The sequence below is a fragment of the Pongo pygmaeus genome, chromosome 9 (assembly GCF_028885625.2).
Source record: "Pongo pygmaeus isolate AG05252 chromosome 9, NHGRI_mPonPyg2-v2.0_pri, whole genome shotgun sequence".
In the NCBI taxonomy this organism is placed as follows: Eukaryota; Metazoa; Chordata; class Mammalia; order Primates; family Hominidae; genus Pongo; species Pongo pygmaeus.
The window spans coordinates 54838687-54859617 of NC_072382.2; positions in this window are offsets into that span (position 1 = coordinate 54838687).

Consider the following 20931-nt stretch of genomic DNA (forward strand, 5'->3'; position numbering starts at 1 on the left):
AATTCAAAATAGCTGTATTAAAAATAAACTGAAAGAAACTTAAGAAAACAAAGTAAAGAAATTCCAAATTTTATCAGCTAAACTCAACAAAGAGATTGAAATAGTTACAGCAAATTAAGCAGAAATTCTGAGCTGAAAAATGCAATTGGCATGCTGAAGAATGCATTAGAGCCATGTAATAGCAGAATGGATCAAGCAGAAGAAATAGTGAGCTTAAAGACAGGCTCTTTGAAAATACATAGAAGAGACAAAAGAAAAAGAATAAAAAGAACAAATCATGCCGACAGGATCTAGAAAATAGTCTCACAAAGACAGATCTAAGAGTTATTTGTTTTAAAGAAGATGTTGAGAAAGAGGCAGGGGAGGATCTAGAGAATAGCCTCACAAAGACAGGTCTAAGAGTTTCTGGTTTAAAAAAAGATGTAGAAAAAGAGGCAGGGGTAGAAAAATTTATTCAAAGGGATAATAACAGAACTTTCCAAACCTAGAGAAAGATATCCATATCCAACTACAAAAATGTTATAGAACATTAAGCAGATTTAACCCAAAAAAGACTACTTCAAAGCATTCCATAGATCTTCCAAAAGTCAAAGATAAAGAAAAGTTCTAAAGGAAGAAAGAGAAGAGAAACAAATAACATACTGGGGAGCTCCAACACGTCTGGCAGCAGACTTTACAGTGGAAACTCTACTTGTCAGGAGAGAGAAGCAATAAATATTTAAAGTACTAAAGGAAAAAAACTTTTACCTTAGAATAGAATATACAGTGAAAATGTTCTTCAAATAAAAAGAAGAAATACTGACTTTTTCAGACAAACAAAAGCTGAAGTATTTTGTGAATACCATACCTGTCCTAAAGGAATGCTAAAGGGAGTACTTCAATCAGGAAGAAAAGGACATTAATGAGCAATAAATGATCACCTAAAGGTAAAAAAAAATCCTCACTGCTAATAGAATACAAAACAAGACCGGATATTGTAACACTATAGCTGTGTGGTGTGCAAACTACTCTTATTCAAAGTAGGAATACTAAATAATATCCAATCAAAAGTAATAACTACAACAACATTTCAAGACATAGCATAATAAAATATAAATAGAAACAACAAAAAGTTAAAAAGTTAAGTGATGAGCACGACCCGTCCTGAGCCGGCAGATGTGGTGGAAGCTCGGGAGCTCGGGAGCTCGCGGAAGGACTAGAGCATGGGCGGAAGGGAGGCCGCCCCGAGAGCCGGAAGCCTGGGCGGGGGACGGAGGCCTCCTGCGACCCCAGCAACAGCAGGGCGGCGCCACATTGGTCCTGCGACAGGCCTGGCCGCCGGTGACGGCGGGACTCTCTGGGAGGCCGGCGGTGCTCGAGTGTAGAGGGAGACAGCTGCCCGGGGGCACGGACAAGCGGCTTTGGGGGTCCCGGATCCGAGACCCGCGGCTCCGGGGTGGCGGTGACGCCTGCAGTCGTGCGGGCGTGGCTGGACCGGGTTCTTGGGGCAGCGAGGCGCCGCTGCTGGCGTCTAGGCCACACCACCCTGAACGCGCTCGCTCGCCTCTGATCTGTTGAAGCTAAGCAGGGTCCGCCTGGTTAGTATTTGGATGGGATTCCGCCTGGTAATAGCGGGTACCATAGGCTTTTGGCATCTCGCTCCCTCCCTCTTTCCCTCTTTTGTCTCCGTGCTTCCCAACCACCCCCCGCCTCTGCTCCCCCTTGACAGCCCCCGCGCCCCAGCTGAAGCCCAGGACCTCCTCCTGAAGATCCGCCACTGCGGCACCGCCAGGCAGCAGCATCCCACTTCTTCCGACCCGCAGCAGCCCAACCAGGAGCCTGGCTACAAGCCGGGCGGGACGGGACGAACGCCGAGGGCGCAGGCGCGGGTTCCCTGAGGTCCCCGGTGTCTTCATGCTCCCCGGACTCCCAGGCTATTCTATTCATTCATCCAGCGACGCCGCAACCGTCCAAGCCAGCGGAAGGGGCGGTCAGGGGCAGCGGGTCCCACAGACCCCAGCCAAGACCTCTGCTCCAGAACCCATGGGCTGCTTTCCCCAGGGGAAGGACATTGTCTTCGCCAGCCACGAGGAAATCCGTCCCTGTGCACCCGGTTTCCCAATTCCACTGACTTCGTGTGAACTCCAGTCCTGAAGACAGGAGACAGACCCAGGCCTCGCCCCGTGGACAAGCTCAGCGCTTTGGCTCCCGCCAGACAAACGAGCACACTCTACAAATCTCGGGGCCCACCGCACCAAACAGACAGAAAGAAGCAAACAAAGGAAGGACCTTATGAAACGCACCCCCAAAGCAACCAACCAATTCAAGAAAAAAAAAAAAACACATCTCAGGGCTCCTTTTGTTTTCCCGGGTGGGGGGCCCTGACCCCCTGTTCTAGCCCAGCTCAAGCACCCTCCACCCCACCCCGGCCTGCTGAAGGGTGCCCTGTCTACCTGAGCAGAGCCTCCCTCTCCAAGGCTCTGTCGCTGTCGCTGTCGCTCCATAACACCCTCACCCTCACCCTTTCTCTACTTCCCCCTCCACCTCGCGCTCTACTGTGGCTCTCTCTCTTCCCCCCTCTCTGTCTCTCCTCCCCCTTCTCTGTCTCTCTCTCTATCGCTGTCTCTCTCTCTCCCTCTGGTTCTATTTCTCCATCCCTCTCTCCCTTGCCCTCCTTCTGTAGCAGGAGGAGCTGCAGACAAAACCCCTCAGACACCGAGTTGTAGAAGGAAGGGCTTTATTCAGCTGGGAGCATCGGCAGACTCACGTCTCCAAAAACCTAGCTCTCTGAGTGAGCAATTCCTGTCCTTCTTATGGGCTTACAACTCTAAGGAGGTCTGCGTGAGAGGGTCGTGATGGATTGAGGAAGCAGAGGGTACCTGACTGGGGGCTGCATGCACCGGTAATTAGATCAGAACAAAACACGACAGAGATTTTCACAGTGCTTTTCTATACAATATCTGTAATCTATAGATAACATAACCGAGTAGGTCAGGGGTCGATCTTTAACTACCAGGCCCAGGATGTGGCGCAGGGCTGTCTGCCTGTGGATTTCATTTTTGCCTTTTAGATTTTACTTCTTTCTTTGGAGGCAGAAATTGGGCATAAGACAATATGAGGGGTGGTCTCCCTTCAAGCTATCTGTGTCTGTGTCTTTGTGTGTCTGTGCCTGTGTGCCTGGTGTGGTGTGTGTGTCCGTGTGTGTGTGTGTGTGCACGCGTGCACCCGTGTGTATCCGTGTGTGTGTCAAGGTGGGTTTGCTCGTGGTAGTGGTGGGGTGTGTCTGGGTGTCCGTCAGCCCCTCTTTCCCGGGATGAGGCTGCCGGGGCTCTAGTGCTAGCGCGGGGCAAAGCAGAGCATTCCTACCCCGTTGGCCACGGCGTGTCCTCATCGGAACAAGCGACGATGGTGTGGGTGTTGTGAGAAAAAGCGCCCGCGTGGCTGGGCCGGCTGTTCGCCCCTGGGCAGCCCTGGTGGCTCTGGGTGTGTGGGGCAAGAGGGGGCCTTGCAGGAGGGGCGGCGAGGAATCCAAAATAATTTTTCCATGGCAAGGCGGAGGACCGGAGCGGACCCCAGGACCGTGGGCCCTAGGCCCTGACGCCTCGGAGCACACCCCGTCCTGAGCGGGCCCCAGGTGTTGGAAGCTCTGGAGCTCGAGAGCCGGGGGAAGGCCTGGAATGTCAGCGAGAGGGTAGCCGCCTGGAGAGTCCAGAGCCCTGACAGGGGATGGAGACCTCTGGCGCTTGGGCGGTCTCGTGCTTGGTCTGGCCGCCAGCGACAGCGGGACGCTCTGGGAGGTTGGCGGAAAGCTCAATGCGGCGACTGGTGGTGCTTGGGCGTAGGGGGGAGAGCAGCCCGGCCATGGGCAAGAGGCTCCGGGGTGCCTGATCCCAGCCTCGCGGCCCCGGGTTAGTGGTGACGCTTGGAATCAGGCGTGTGTAGCTGGACCGGGCTCTTGGGCCAGCCAGGCGCCACTGCCATTGTCTATGGCCATACCACCCGGAAAACGAGAGAGACACAAGCCGCGGCCCGTGGGCACGCTCAGCGCCACTGCTCTTGCCACAGAGAGGGGCGCACTCCACAACTTTCAGGGCCCACGGCACCAAAAGGACAGGGAGGAGCCAACAAAGGAATGACGCTACGCAACGTACCCCCAAAGCAACCAACCAATCAAAGTAAAAACACGTCTCAGGGCTCTGTTGGTTTTCCCGCATGGGCGGCCCTGTCCCCCTGTTCCAGCCCGGCCCAGGCACCCTCCACCCTACCCTGGCCAAAGGGGCCCCTGTCTACCAGATAGAGCCTCTCTCTCCAAGGTTCTGTTGCTCTTCCTCTCTAGCTCCCTCACCCTTTCCCTTTCTCTACTTCCCTCTCCACCTTGCTCTCTCTCTCTCTCAATCTCCCCGGTTCCTCTCTGTCTCTCTCTCGATCACTGTTTCTCTCTCCTTCCGTTTCTAACTCTCCATCCCTCTGTCCCTTTCTCTCCTTCAAGCTGTCTGTGTCTTTGTGTCTCTGTGTGTGTGCTTGTGTTCCCGCGCGTGCGCCCGTGTGTGTCTGTGTGTTTGGGAGTGGGTTTGCTAATGATTGTGGTGGGGTGTGTCTGGATGTCCATCAGTACCTTTGTCCCGGGATGAGGCTGCCAACTCTATTGCCAGCGCGTGGGTGTCACAGTTGCTGTGATAGTCTCACACACGCAGATGTGTGGATCTCGTTCATTTTCACGTAGACAACGAGAGTGAAACCACAGAGAAAAGAAATATCCCGTGCATCACGGCCAGATGATGGATTCCTGTTTCCTGCAAAATGGGGAGTCTCCAATATAGCCTGTTTGAAAACTGGAAAGGAGAGCACCGACACGATGCTGGTCTTCCACGCATTCCGGGAAGTTTCTGGGGCCCCACAGAGCTCGGGTAACAAACAGTCAACATGGTCAAGCTTTCGGGGGGCAGAAACTGGAGAAACAGGCACCTTTGCAGAGGGCAAAGAAATGTGGAATCCAGAATCACGCTTCAGTTGACCTGAGTGTGACTCCTGTGTGGTTGGGACTATCCGCCTTGCGCTGTGTTGCAGGGCTCAAAGTGGGGATATGTCATCTGTGAACCATGTGGATGAAAAACAGACAACCACCTGAGTCTCGGCTCATTGCTCTCTGGGGAATTCGCTCATTCCTTCGGAAATGGAATTGGTCTGAATTGTTCCGGGATGAAGTAACCCAGGCTGGCGATCCAGAGGGCCGCTGAGCACCCCGCGGCCAAAGGGGCTGTGGGCCCAGCACTTAGACTGCACTGGGCACCCAACATTTTCCCGGAGTGCTGGGTCCTGTTGGTTCTGGAGGCAGAAGACCGTTTTTCTCTCTGCCTTCCGTTCTCTGTTTCTTGCTCCTTTTGTCCCTTGGTCCATCCTTCCCTGTGTTCTTCCTTCCCTCCTCCAGTTTTTTCCTCCCTTTTTCCCTCCCTCCCTCTTTCTCTCCCTTCCGGGGTCCCTCCTTCCACCCATCATTTCCTAGCTCCATCCTTCCATCTCACTCTGTCTCCGCTCCTGTCCTCATCTCTGTCTGCCTTCCCTCTTGCCTGGAAAGGGCAGCACCCCGGTTTGCACGGGGTCTCGTGTCTACATTTAGTTGCAAGGCGCTCCATCGTGCTGGCAAGGAGGCTGGCGGGACAAGGGTTGGCAAGTTATGGTTAGCGAAGTGGCAGAGGAGTCGAGCCGCAGAAAGGAGAACTGGCCTGGCTTCTGCCCCGGCCCAGTGTTTCGCGGACTAAGGTCTCCGCCAACCCGACTGAAGAACGCGGGGGAAAAAGGGATGAGAGCTCCGCCTGGGCTAGTTAGAAAACCTAGGCTGCTGCCTGGAAACCCGCGCATGCGCAGTAGACAGCCCACCTCACAGTACCTGGACCGGCCCTGGGATCCCCGGGATGCTCAGCAGTTCTTTCTTGTCATTCCTGACAGCTTTCCTCTGTGTGGAGTCTCTCCTTGGACCTGGAACTCAGGGATCTTAGGCAGGTCAGCTGGAAGGGAAGACACGACTCTCCACACCAAGCCTGAGGTTCACCGCGAAAGAGAGGCCGCCACTCTGCCCCCACCCCGCCCAAACCCCGCCCCAACCTGCTCCTCCAGCAGAGCCCTGTGTTCTTCCTGGCTGAGTAGTGGTTCCAGCAAAGCGGGCTCTTCCAAGTCCTTCAGCTCCCCCAGTGGCGCCGGATCTAGGAAAGGTTGTGCCTTTTGCTGAAACTCTGGGGTTGACAGGAGCTCATCTAACAGGCTGGAGGTTAGTGCAGATGAGCACACCGGCTCCTGGAGCTGTTGTGAGGTGCCTGGATGGCTGGCATCTGTGCTTGACCCGGAGGCCTCCGGGGTCGAGAGCTCCGGAGATGGAGGTGCCTCGTCTTCGGGTTCCCATGCCGCCCTGGCGACCTGGGGCTCCAGTCCCCCCACGGACTCCGGTGGGACGTGGGTGGCAGAAGCACACCTTGCCCCTGTGACTCAGCTTGAGGGAACCTAAGCTATCCCACTGAGCACGCGCCCAGCAGGCCGTCACGCTGCGGGTTCTGGTCTTCGTGTCATTTGTTGGGGTGTGGAGGCCACCAGGGAGTCTGAGGATGGAAGAGCCCCAGTTCCGGAGGAGCCAGGGCAGCAAACACAAAGCCCTGCATGCCCAGGCAGGTTGGAAGAGTCCTTCTGCCTGCGCAGCCTGCCTGGGCTGGAGCAGGGGGATGTCCCTTGCTGCCTGGCTCACGAAAGCCCCCTGTGGGAGAGCCACAGGGAAGCAGGGCATGTGGGGTGTGCTAAGCGCCGTTCCCCACGCCCCAGTGTGAGTGAACTCGATAGAGGAGGCAGGAGGGTGACAAACACCGGGGTTGCTTATTAGTAACCACAGTGGCCTCAAAGAACTCAAATGAAAGGAAGACTTGCACATCTCTCTCTTTAAGTCCAGAGGTAGAAATGATTAAGCTTAGTGAAAATGTAGAATTTTCATAGCTAGAGAGAAGTCAATGCTTGGCTTCAAAACTTCAAAGGATGGGCTGACTCTCTTTGAGGACCACTGCAGCTGGTGACTTTAAGTTACAGCCAGTGCTCATTGACCACTCTGAAAATCTCAGGGCCCTTAAGAATTATGCAAAATCTATTCTTTCTGTGCTCTAGAAGTGGAACATCACTGTCTGGGTGACAGCACATCTGTTAATAGCATGGTTTACTGAATATTTTAATCCCATTATTGAGACCTACTGCTCAGAAAAAAAAAAAAAAGATTCCTTTAAAAAGATTGTTGCTTGGCCAGGCGTAGAGGCTCACACTGGTAATCCCTGAACTTTGGGAGGCCAAGGATCACCTGAGGTCAGGAGTTCAAGACCAGCCTGGCCAAAATGATGAAACCCCATCTCTAATAAAAATACAAAAAAATTAGCCGGGCATGGTGGTAGTACCTGTCATTTCAGCTACTTGGGAGACTGAGGCAGAAGAATGGCTTGAACCTTGGTGGCGGAGTTTGAAGTGAGCTGAGACTGCACCACTGCACTCCAGCCTGGGCAACAAGAGCAAAACTACATAAAAAAAAAAAAAGAAAGAAAAAATAAAAGAAAAGGAAAAAGGAAAAAAAAGATTGCTGCTTATTGACAATTCACCTAGCTACCCAGAAGCTTAGATGGAGATGTACTTGGAAATTAATGTTATTTTCATGGCTGCTAATACAATATTTACCTTCAGCCTGTGGATCAAGGAGTGGTTTTGACTTTCAAGTGTTTTTATTAATTAATAAATGCATTTTGTAAAGGTATAGCTGTCATAGCTAGTGATTTCTTTGATGAATCTGGATAAATTGAATTGAAAACCTTTTGGAAATGATTCACCATTAATCCTTTCATGATACTTGAACCTCCTCCCGTGAATCACAAACGTCCTTAATAGCAATCCTTAAATGCCATTAAGGACATTTGTGATTGATGGGAGGAGGTTGAAATATTAACATTAACAGGACTTTGGAAGAAGTTGATTCCAGCCCTCATGGGTGACTTTGAGGGCTCAGGATGTCACTGGAGGAAGTCCCTGCAGATGTGGTAGAAATCGCAAGACAACTAGAATTAGAATTAGAGCCTTAAGGTGAGATGAAATTGCTGTAAACTCATGATGAAACTTGAACAAATAGGGAGTTGCTTCTTATGGACGAGGAAAGAAAATATTTTATTGAGATGGAATATAATCCAGGTGGAGATGCTACAAACATTGTTGAAATGACACCAAAGGATTTAGAGTATTCCATAAACCTAGTTGATAAAGCAGCAGCAGGGTTTGAGAGGGTTTACTTCAATTTTGAAAGACGTTCTACTGTTGATAAAATGCTGTCAAACAGCATTACATGCTACAAGGAAATCTTTTGTGAAAGGAACAAACGTCATTGTTTTAAGAAATTGACTAAGGCACCCAACCTTCAGCAGCTCCCACACTGATTAGCCAGCAGTCATCAATATAGAGGCAAGACCCTCACCAGCAAAAAGGTTATGACTTGGTAAGGCTCAGATACTCATTAGCATTTTTTAGCACTGACGTATTTTAATTTAAGGTATGTACACAGTTTTTTAGACATGCTATTAATTACTAATTAATAATTATTAAATAATCATTAGACTACCATATAGTTTAAGCATAACTTTTATAAGCACTGGGAAACAAAATGTTTATGCAACTAACTTGATTGTAACATTTGCCTTATTGCAGTCTTCTGGAACCAAACCCACACTATCTCTGAGGTGTGCTTGTAGGTTTTTGGTTGTAACATTTGCCTTATTGCAGTGGTCTGGAACCAAACCCACACTATCTCTGAGATGTGCTTGTAGGTTTTTGGTTGTAACATTTGCCTTATTGCAGTTGTCTGGAACCAAACCCACAATATCTCTGAGTATGCTTGTAGGTTTTTGGTTGTTCTTTGTTTTGAGATGGGGTTTTGCTCTGTCGCCCAGGCCGGAGTGCAGTGGCATGATCATAGCTCACTGCAGTCTCAAACTGCTGGGTCAAGTGATTTTTCTACCACAGCCTCCTGAGTAGCTGGGACTACAGGCATGCAGCACTATGCCTGGCTATTTTTTTAATACTTTTTTTGTAGAGACGGTATCTCACTATCTTGCCCAGCTGGACTTGAACTCCGGGGCTCAAGCAATCCAGCCACTTCAGCCTCCCAAAGTGTAGCCATTACAGGCTTGAGCCACTGCACCCAGCTTGTCTGCAGTTCTTAAAACAAAAACGGCCAGGTGCGGTGTCTGATGCCTGTAATCCCAGCTCTTTGCGAGGCCAAGGCAGGTGGATCACAAGGTCAGGAGTTTGAGACCAGACTGGCTAAGATGGTGAACCCAGTCTCTACTAAAAATACAAAAATTAGCCGGATGCAGTGGTGGGTGCCTGTAGTCCCAACTCCTCAGGAGGCTGAGGCAGGAGAATCGCTTGAATCCAGGAGGCGAAGTTTGCAGTAAGCCGAGATCGTGCCACTGCACTCCTGCCTTGCAACAGAGCAAGACTCCATCAAAAAAAAAAAAAAACAAAGTAATTTAAAAGATTAAAAGTTAAGATAGATTTTTACAGATGTATATATCTACCATTACAGTGTCATACAGAATGGTTTTACTGCCGTGAAGATTCTCTGTGCTCTGTGTATCCATCTCTTCCTTCCCTTTGGTCCATGGCAACCACTGATCTTTCTACTGTTCCCATAGTTTCACCGTTTCCAGAACGTCACATAATTAGAATCGAACACTATTTAGATTTCGGATTGGCTTCTTCTTTTAGCAATATGCATTTAAGTTTCCTCCATATTTTTTTTGTGGCTTGATAGATCATCTCCTTTTAGCAGTGAATAATATCCCATTGCCAATGTACTTTTGTCAAGACTCAGAAAGTACAATGTGAAGAGTAAACATGAATGTGCACTGTAAGTTTTGAGTGATAATGAAGGGTCAAGGTAGGTTCCTGGTTTTCACAGGTGTGATCCTGTAAGGCAGGAAGCTGTAGAGGGGAGGCTGTGTGTGGGGAAAGAGACATATGAGAAGTCTGTACTCTCTGTTCCGTTTAGCTGTGAACTTGCACTCCTCTAAAAAATAAAATTAGTTAAAATTAAAAGCAAAAAATTAGAAAAATTAAAACCTTACAATGTGTCATATAGTTTTCAAATCACAAGACAGAAAAAGACATAATAAAAGAAACTATAGAAAACAACAAGGATAGGAATAAAACATCAGTGATAGAAGGCAGAAGACAGAAACGTGGAGCCAAACACATTAATTTATTTTAATCATTAGTTATACTAATTTATACTAATTTATATTGATTAACATATTAATTTTGACTAAATGGCATTAAAGGAGGTTTGAGGAATTTGCATGTCACATTCTGGATGAGAGGACTCAATAATATTAACTCTTTAGTTTGCTGTAAATAATTTAAAAATATGCTCAAATTCCAATAAAAATTACAAGAAAAATATTTTCAAAAAAGAAAATGTGATTTTAAATCCACATATTGAACACACACATGAGAGCCAATTTTATAAAATTTACTATAAGATATTTAAGATTGTTATTACTATTCAAAATTAAACAAATTTGAAATGGCACAAAAATAAACACATTAATGAAAGAGAATCAAAAACACAGAAATTGAGTGTAGTTTTATCTAGTAACGGTAATATTTTAAACCCACAAAACAGAGTGATTTTTCCATTTATGATATTAAAATATTAGGTAATGGTTTGAGAATATAAAATGATAGAATTGAATCATGGTCCTACACCTTACATAAAATTCCAATATTAAATGTAAAAAAAGAGAGAGAGGGAGAAAAGAAAATAAAATTAGATGTGTGTGTGCTTTATGACCTTGAGAATGAATGAATATCTTCTAAAATCAAAATTGCAAACAGAAACCATATAAAAAGGAATAAACCTAACGTACCTAGAATGTAAATTCTTACACATTTCAACACCAGGTAAATAGCACAAAACAAACTGGGGACATTTTAACAATTATGTTACATGAAAGTTAAAATCCTTATGACATATACAATGTATAAAACAGTATTATTACCACTATCATTAATACTATTATGATTACCTGGTCTTCCCAAGCACCATTCTTCTTCTGGTTCCCTGTGGTGAAACAGAGCCCTCCCTCTCTGGCCACAGTGAGGGATCCAGCAGGAACCCTGCCTAAGCTCTCAGAGGGTGTGAGCCAAGCCAGGACATCACATTCCCTCCTGCAATGACGCAGATACCCACTCACGACAGAGATTTCGTCCCTCTCTGGAAAAGTTGTGTAACAATTATTGCAGAAAGTTGTTTCTTATGTTCCCAGACACATGGAGAAAGCTGGTCTGGAAGACTGATGTCCACATGCTAACAGAAACAGTCACTCATAACACACACACTGCACACACCACACCATGTGCACACGCACACACACCCCACACACAGGCACCACACAAAGAGCAAACACACCATGTGCACACGTGAAGGGGTGTCCTGCCCCTTCACACTTGTGGGCGTTTCTCGTCGAGTGGAACAAGAGACTTGAGAAAAGAAAGAGACACAAAGTATAGAGACAGAAAAGTGGGCCTAGGGGAACGGCGCTCAGCATACGGAGGACTCACGCTGGCACCAGTCTCACAGTTCCCTTAGTATTTATTGATCATTATCAGGCGTTTCTCAGAGAGGGGGATGTGGCAGGACAATAGGGTAATAGTGGAGAGAAGGTCAGCAGGAAAACATATGAACAAATGTCTCTGCATCATAAAGTAAAGAAAAAAGTGCTGTGCTTTTGATGTTCATATACATAAACATCTCAATGACAAAGAGCAGTATTATTGCCATCATGTCCCACCTCCAGGCCTAAGGCAGTTTTCCCCTATCTCAGTAGACGGAATATACAATTGGGCTTTAACATCTAGACATGCCATTGCCCAGGGACGAGCAGGAGACAGAGGCCTTCCTCTTGTCTCAACTGCAAAGAGGCCTTCCTGTTTTACTAATCCTCCCCAGCACAGACCCTTTATCGGTGTCAGGCTGGGGGTCGGTCAGGTCTTTCCCTTCCCACGAGGCCATATTTCAGGCTATCACATGGGAAGAAACCTCGGTCAATACCTGGCTTTCCTAGGCAGAGGTCCCTGTGGCCTTCCGCAGTGTTTTGTGTCTCTGGGTACTTGAGGCAGTGGTGATGGCTCTTAACAAGCATGCTGCCTTCAAGCATTTGTTTAACAAAGCACATCCTGCACAGCCCTTAATCCATTTAACCTTGACTTGACACAGCACATGTCTCAGGGAGCACAGGGTTGGGGGTACGGTTACAGATTAACAGCTTCTCAAGGCAGAAGAATTTTTCTTAATACAGAACAAAATTGAGTCTCTTATGTCTACTTCTTTCTACATAGACACAGTAACAGTCTGATCTCTTTCTTTTCCCCACACACACACATACACACCCCACACACAGACACCACGCACACTGTATACACACCCCAGACACCACACACTATGCACACACCACACCATGTGCACACGCACACACACCCGACACCACACACACTGCACACACACCATGTGCACAAGTACACACACACCCCACACTGCACACACACCACACCCACTGCACACACCATGTGCAAATGCACACACCAGACACCACACACGCTGCACACACACCATGTGCACATGCACGCCCCACACACACACCACACCCACTCCACACACACCATGTGCACATGCACACACCCCAGACACCACACTACACACACCGCACCATGTGCACACACACCCCAGACACCACACTGCACACACACCATGTGCACACACACACCACACACAGACACCACACACACTACACATAGCCATCTGCACATGCACACACCCCAGACACCACACACTTTGCACACACCACACCATGTGCACACGCACACACACCCGACACCACACACACTGCACACACACCAGGTGCACACGCACACACACACCCCACACTGCACACACACACCCATTGCACACACCATGTGCACATGCACACACCAGACACCACACACGCTGCACACACACCATGTGCACATGCACACCCCACACACACCACACCCAGTCCACACACACCATGTGCACATGCACACACCCCAGACACACTACACACACCACACCATGTGTACACACACACCCCAGATACCACACTGCACACACACCATGTGCACACACACACACCACACACAGACACCACACACACTACAATAACCATCTGCACATGCACACACCCCAGACATCACACACTTTGCACACACACCATGTGCACACGCACACACACCCGACACCACACACACTGCACACACACCATGTGCACACGCACACACACACCCCACACTGCACACACCACACCCACTGCACACACCATGTGCACATGCACACACCAGACACCACACACGCTGCACACACACCATGTGCACATGCACACCCCACACACACCACACCCACTCCACACACACCATGTGCACATGCACACACCCCAGACACCACACTACACACACCACACCATGTGCACACACACACACCACACACAGACACCACACACACTACACATAGCCATCTGCACATGCACACACCCCAGACACCACACACACTGCACACACCACGCCATATGCACAGGCACACACTTCATACAGACACCACACACAATGCACATACACACACCACACAGACACCACACCCACTGCACACACCACACCCACTTTACACACCACACCATGTGCACACACACGCAACCCAGACACCATACACACTGCACATACACCATGACACACATCACACAGACACCACACACTGCATATATACAATATGCACAAACACACCACACACTGCACACACATGTGCACATGCACATACCACAGACACCACACACTGCACACACACCATGTGCACACATACCACACACACACTGCACACACACCATGTGCACGCATACACACCCCAGACACCACACTGCACACACACATTTGCACACGCACGCACTGCACACGCACCATGTGCACACACACCCCACACACAGACACCACACACTACACATACACCCCACCACAGTGCACATGCCACACCATGTGTACATGCACACACCACATACACACCACACACACTGTGTACACAAGCACACATGCCCCACACATACACCACACAGACACCACACACACAACACACAGCACACCATGCATACACGCACACACACCCCCACACACCACACACACTGCACACACCACGTGCACATGCACGCACACCACAGACACCACACATTGCACACACAACATGTGCACATGCACACACACCCCCACACACCACACACACTGCACACAGACGAGGTGCACACACGCACACCCCTGATACACCACACACACCACACCATGTGCACACACACACTGCACACACACACTGCACACACACAATGTGAAAATGCACACATTCCCATACCACACACTGCACAATGTGCACACAAGCATACACTGCACACACTACACCACACACGAATCTACTACACACACAACGTACACATGCAGCACCACACACACCCCATACTCCCCACACACATCAAACACACACCCCACACATACACCCCACACACTGCACATGTATATATAGCACCACAGACCCAGAGCACACACATCACATACACACACCACACACACTGTGCACACACACCACACATTCTACACTCATCACACATCAAACACTGCACACAGTGCACACACACCCAGCACCATACACACACACATCACATACTCCACACATTGCACAGACATATCACACGCACACCACACCACACATAGTACACACACACACCACACACATACACCACAAACACAGCACATATACACACCATGCACCACCCACAAACTACACAGAGTATACACACATAACACCCATAATACACACCACACACACATATATATACCCCATGAACCTACTACACACACAGACCAAACACACACACCATACATACACATCACACGCATACACCTGCGCACACCTCACAGCATACATACAATCCTCACTTTTATAAATTAATTTGGCTTTTAAGGGGCCTGGATAGTAAAGTATCTTATTGGCGTTTGAATGAACCAAGAAAATGCATATAAATACACATGTGTAACTATAAGGGCAAAAGTAGTACTTTTGAAATCACAACACTAGATTAAACTATGTAAATTTTTTATTGTTTTTAAAAAATCAAGTCTTTCTCATCTTAATAGAAACTACCAGAGTAAATAAGCTTCTTCCCGAGGTCAAAAGACTTTCTGGAAAAGCTTCTCCTTGATGAAATTGCACTTAAAACATCACTTCCATCGTGAAGTATTTAAGATGTTCTTGGTCCTTTTCCTGTTATGTGGAGTCGCCAATTCAAATTTTAAAAGTGACTTTGAGATGTTTTTCATCTATTATTTTAAAAATGTTGAAGGCGTCTTTAATTCTGCCTTCAACAGAGATCGACATACCACTGATTATGATGTAAAATTGAACACGTTACTCTGACAGGCTTTCTTTTCTGTAGCGCAGCTACCATCGCTATTAATAAGGATTGAATGCTTTTACTCCATGCACAATCTGTATTCCCTGCTTTATAAAGAATAGAAATCTAATTCTCACTATGAAGGCAGATAAACCTATAGATGAGTCATTTACCAAAGCACTCAGACTTTAAATAGCATTTATCAAATGTGTCTATATTTCTATGCAGATTCATAGAAAGAACATGTAGTTTAAATCATTGCACATTTTATGCTTTTAATGAGTTGTGATGGTCATTAGTATTTTTATCACATTTCCCCAAAGGTAGGCTAATTACTGTTATTATTTTCAGCTAGAAATATAAAATGAATTTTCTATTTTTGAAGACTTTAAGACATAATACTTGGAATATAATATCTGTGTATAATATCTGTGGAAAGCATGAAAGTAATATTCAAACAGTATGCATTTTTTCCAGAATGAAAATTTCCTCTACAATAACATTCAACTTTATTTTCTGATAGGCACATAAAAGTCAAGATTTCTAACATTGCTGGACGTTATTCACATTAAACTTGCCTCATCTTCAGGTGCTGTAGATAGTGGACTAGAGGCCACAAGGTACACAATACACACACACACACACACACACAAAACTTGTATTATTATACTTATCTAAGTGTCTAAAGAGGTGGATAAATATATTAGATTCCTCCAGAACAAGGATTTTTATGGGGCCTATTGGAAAGTATGACTGCAGTTTGAGTGAGATGCCTGTAAGAGATTCAATTTGGCCACTAATAGGGTAACCCATTTTAAAAATACTGACAGAACGCTCATAAGATAGAAATTTTCACCTAGATCTATTGGAAATATGTTACTAGATTCTGTAGTAAAAAGACTGGTGCGGTAACTGTAAAACATATCTGCTATCTAAACCTTTGTTTATTTTTTACCTGAAATCCTTATGGGGGTGATTGTGTATGTCAATTTGAATCTTCCCATCAACGAGATAAATAAATACATAAATAAATAGTCAGCCTGCCTGGATAAATTAGTTCACCTTTTCTGTATTTTGAGGGCAGTGCTTCTCCTCCTTTGACAGCCACAAGATTCACCTGGGGATCCTTTAAAATGTAAAACCATAGACCACACTTTGACTAGCTTGGGTAAGGGGCCAGAGCATTGAAATTAGTGTGTAGGTGACTGTGCTAAGATTGTCCTGCTCATTTGGGCACTGGCTCACCATATAAACAAAGCTTAGGACCTCTAGTCCTTGCTGGAAAAGAAATACACATACATAGGATGTGACTGTGCATATGGAATATCTGTTGTGTTCTGGACATTGTGCTAGATAACAGAGATAAGAAGTCAAATAATCCCTTGTCTCTAGCTGAAAAGAGCTTCCTACACACTGGCTTCTGAGGTCTTTGAAACTAGATTCACTTTCAGATTTGATTATTATATTTATGATTTGATGCTTTCACTGAATCCCATGATATGATAAAGTTTTGTAGAACCTGCTAGAATAATTGACTCTTCTCTTAGCATTATGAAGCCACTGGGGCACATAAGTAATTCATTTATGTTTCTATTTAACCAGACAGGAACAACTTGAACTACTTTTCTAGCCACTTTCGTTTAGAGCTGTTTTTGCTTGTTATTTTTGTTTGTTTGTTTTTGAGACGGGTCTCACTCTGTCACCTAGGCTGGAATGCAGTGGCGCGATCAGAGCTCACTGCAGCCTCTACCTCCTGGGCTCAAGCAATCCTCTCACCTCAGCCTCCTGAAATGCTGGGACTACAGGCTCATACCACCATACTCAGCTAATTATTATTTTTTTTGTAGAGACGGTTTTTCCATGTTTCCTAGACTTGTCTCCAACTCTTGAACTTAAGCAATCTGCCTGCCTCAGCCTCCTAAAATGTAGAGCTGTGTTTTCAATCTTTTTCGAGCTTTTTTACAATCCAGTTTTGAATTGGTAAGTTTGGATTCATTCTGACATTTACAGATTTAACATCCTACTTCACAAGATGCTCATAGCCGTAATCCATTACAGCCGCTGCCTCATCCATCTCTGCTCATAGCCTTGATCCATTACAGTAGCCACCTCGTCCATCTCTGCTCATAGCCTAAATAGAAGCCAGAGGGAAGAAATGGAAGCCAACGTGAGTCCAGAACAAACATTTTATAAGAGTATAAGAAATTTAAAAACAGCAAAGTATATCATGAAGTTTGTAATACATGTGCATGGCTAAAATTTATTCTTAATCAATATAGTCTATAAATTGGGAGAAAATATTAAACACATGAAAAGTAAGGAACTTGGGCTGGGTGCGGTGGCTCATGCCTGTAATCCCAGCACTTTGGGAGGCTTGCGGATCACAAGGTCAGGAGATCAAGACCATCCTGGCTAACATGGTGAAACTCCGTCTCTACTAAAAATACAAAAATATTAGCCAGGTGTGGTGGTGGGTGCCTGTAGTCCCAGCTACACGGAAGGCTGAGGCAGGAGAATGGCATGAACCCAGGAGGCGGAGCTTGCAGGGAACCGAGATCGCACCACTGCACTCCAGCCTGGGGACAGAGCGAGACTCCGTCGCAAAAAAAAAAAAAAAAAGAAAGAAAAGTAAGGAACTTTCATCATTAATATATAACTAATATGACAAGAATGTGGTTTACGTTTTTATCTTTGCAAGATTTAGGAACATTTAGTGGAAGGAGGAAGAATTTATAATTATGGGGAGCGTGTATGATACTGGAAGGAGCCTTTTGACAAGGGGAAAATGGCATCACAAGATATGCTATGGTCATACCTATGTGGGAGCACAGCTAGCCATGGTCTCTCCCGTCAAACCCACTGGGCAGTGTTCAGTTACCAACATTGAGATAGAGCTCACCCACCCAAGACAGAAGAGAAAATATACAATGCAGTCAGAAGCCACTGTGTATGAAGCTCCTTTCAGAAAGAGGCAAGGGATATTTGACTTTTTATCTCTAGTGTCTAGTACAATGTCGAGAACACAACAGGCATTCCATATGCACAGTCACATCCTATGTATCTGTATTTCTTTTCCAGCAGGGACTGGAGGTCCTAAGCTTCGTTAATATGGTGAGCCAGTGCCCACATGAACAGTAGGATCTTAGCACTGTCACCTGGACATCCATTTAAATGCTCTTGTCTTAGCTAGTCAAAGTGTGGTCTATGAGTTTGCATTTTAATAAGATTCCAGGGTGAATCTTGTGCATGTTACAGGGAAGCACTCTCCTACCTCATATGTCACAGGCTCTCATAGTCACCATCATCACGGGAATCTTGCACACGTTACAGGGAAGCACTGTCCAATATCATATGTGACAGGCTTACACAGTCACCATCATCACGGGAATCTTGGGATTGTTAAAGGGAAGCACGGTCCTAAATCTTATGGGACAGGCTCTCATAGTCACCATCATCACGGGAATTTTGTGCATATTAAAGAAAGCACTGTCCTACATAGTACCTGACAGGTTTTCATAGTCAACATCATCACAGGAATCCTCTGCATGTTACAGGGAAGCACTGTCCTACATCATATGTGACAGGCTCTCATAGTCACCGTCATCACGGGAATCTTGTGTCTGTTACAGGGAAGCACTGTCCTACATCGTATATGACAGGCTGTCATAGTCAGCATCATCACGGGAATCTCGTGCATGTTACAGGGAAGCACGGTCCTACATCGTATGTGACAAGCTCTCATAGTCACCATCATCACGGGAATCTTGTGCATGTTACAGGGAAGCACTCTCCTACCTCGTATGTGACAGGCTCTCATAGTCACCATCATCACGGGAATCTTGTGCATGTTACAGGGAAGCACTCTCCTACCTCATATGTGACAGGCTCTCATAGTCACCATCATCACGGGAATCTTGTGCATGTTACAGGGAAGCACTCTCCTACCTCATATGTGACAGGCTCTCATAGTCACCATCATCACGGGAATCTTGTGCATGTTACAGGGAAGCACTCTCCTACCTCATATGTGACAGGCTCTCATAGTCACCATCATCACGGGAATCTTGTGCATGTTACAGGGAAGCACTCTCCTACCTCATATGTGACAGGCTCTCATAGTCACCATCATCACGGGAATCTTGTGCATGTTACAGGGAAGCACTCTCCTACCTCATATGTGACAGGCTCTCATAGTCACCATCATCACGGGAATCTTGTGCATGTTACAGGGAAGCACTCTCCTACCTCATATGTGACAGGCTCTCATAGTCACCATCATCACGGGAATCTTGTGCATGTTACAGGGAAGCACTCTCCTACCTCATATGTGACAGGCTCTCATAGTCACCATCATCACGGGAATCTTGTGCATGTTACAGGGAAGCACTCTCCTACCTCATATGTGACAGGCTCTCATAGTCACCATCATGATGGGAATCTTGTGCATGTTAAAGGGAAGGACTGTCCAACATCATATGTAACAGGCTGTCATAGTCACCATCATAACGGGAATCTTGCACACGTTACAGGGAATCTCTGGCATACATCATATGTGACAGGCCCTCATAGTCATCATCATCATGGCAATCTTGTGCATGTTACAGGGAAACACTGTCCTACATCATATGTGACAGGCTCAAATAGTCATCATCATCACGGAAATCTTGTGCATGTTACTGGGAAACACTGACCTACATCATATGTGACAGGCTCTAATAGTCACTATCATCACGGAAATCTTGTGCATGTTAAAGGGAAGCACTGGGCTACATAGTATCCGACAGGCTCTCATAGTCACCATCATCACGGTAATCTTGCACATGTTACAGGGCAGCACTGTCCTACATCATATGTGACAGACTCTCATAGTCACCATCATCACGGGAATCTTGTGTATGTTACAGGGAAGCACTGCCCTACATCGTATCTGAGAGGCTGTCATAGTCACCATCATCATGGGAATCTTGTGCATGTTACAGGGAAGCATTGTCCTACATCATATCTGACAGGCTTTCATAGTCACCATCATCAGGGGAATGTTGCGCATGTTACAGGAAAGCACTGTCCTACATCATATGTGACAGGCTCATAATCACTGTCATCACGGGAATCTTGTGCATGTTACAGGAAAGAACTGTCCTTCATCATATCTGACAGGGTCTCATAGTCACCATCATCACGGGAATCTTGCACACGTTACAGGGAAGCACTGGCCTACATCATATGTGACAGTCTCTCATAGTCACCATCATCACGGGAATCCTGTGCGCGTTACAGGGAAGCACTGTCCTACATCATATGTGACAGGCTCTCACAGTCACCATCATCACGGGAATCTTGCACACGTTACAGGGAAGCACTGGCATACATCATGTGACAGGCTCTAATAGTCACCATCACCATGGGAAGCTGCATTTAGAGCATTTAACTATAGGGGCTCTGAAATCAGATG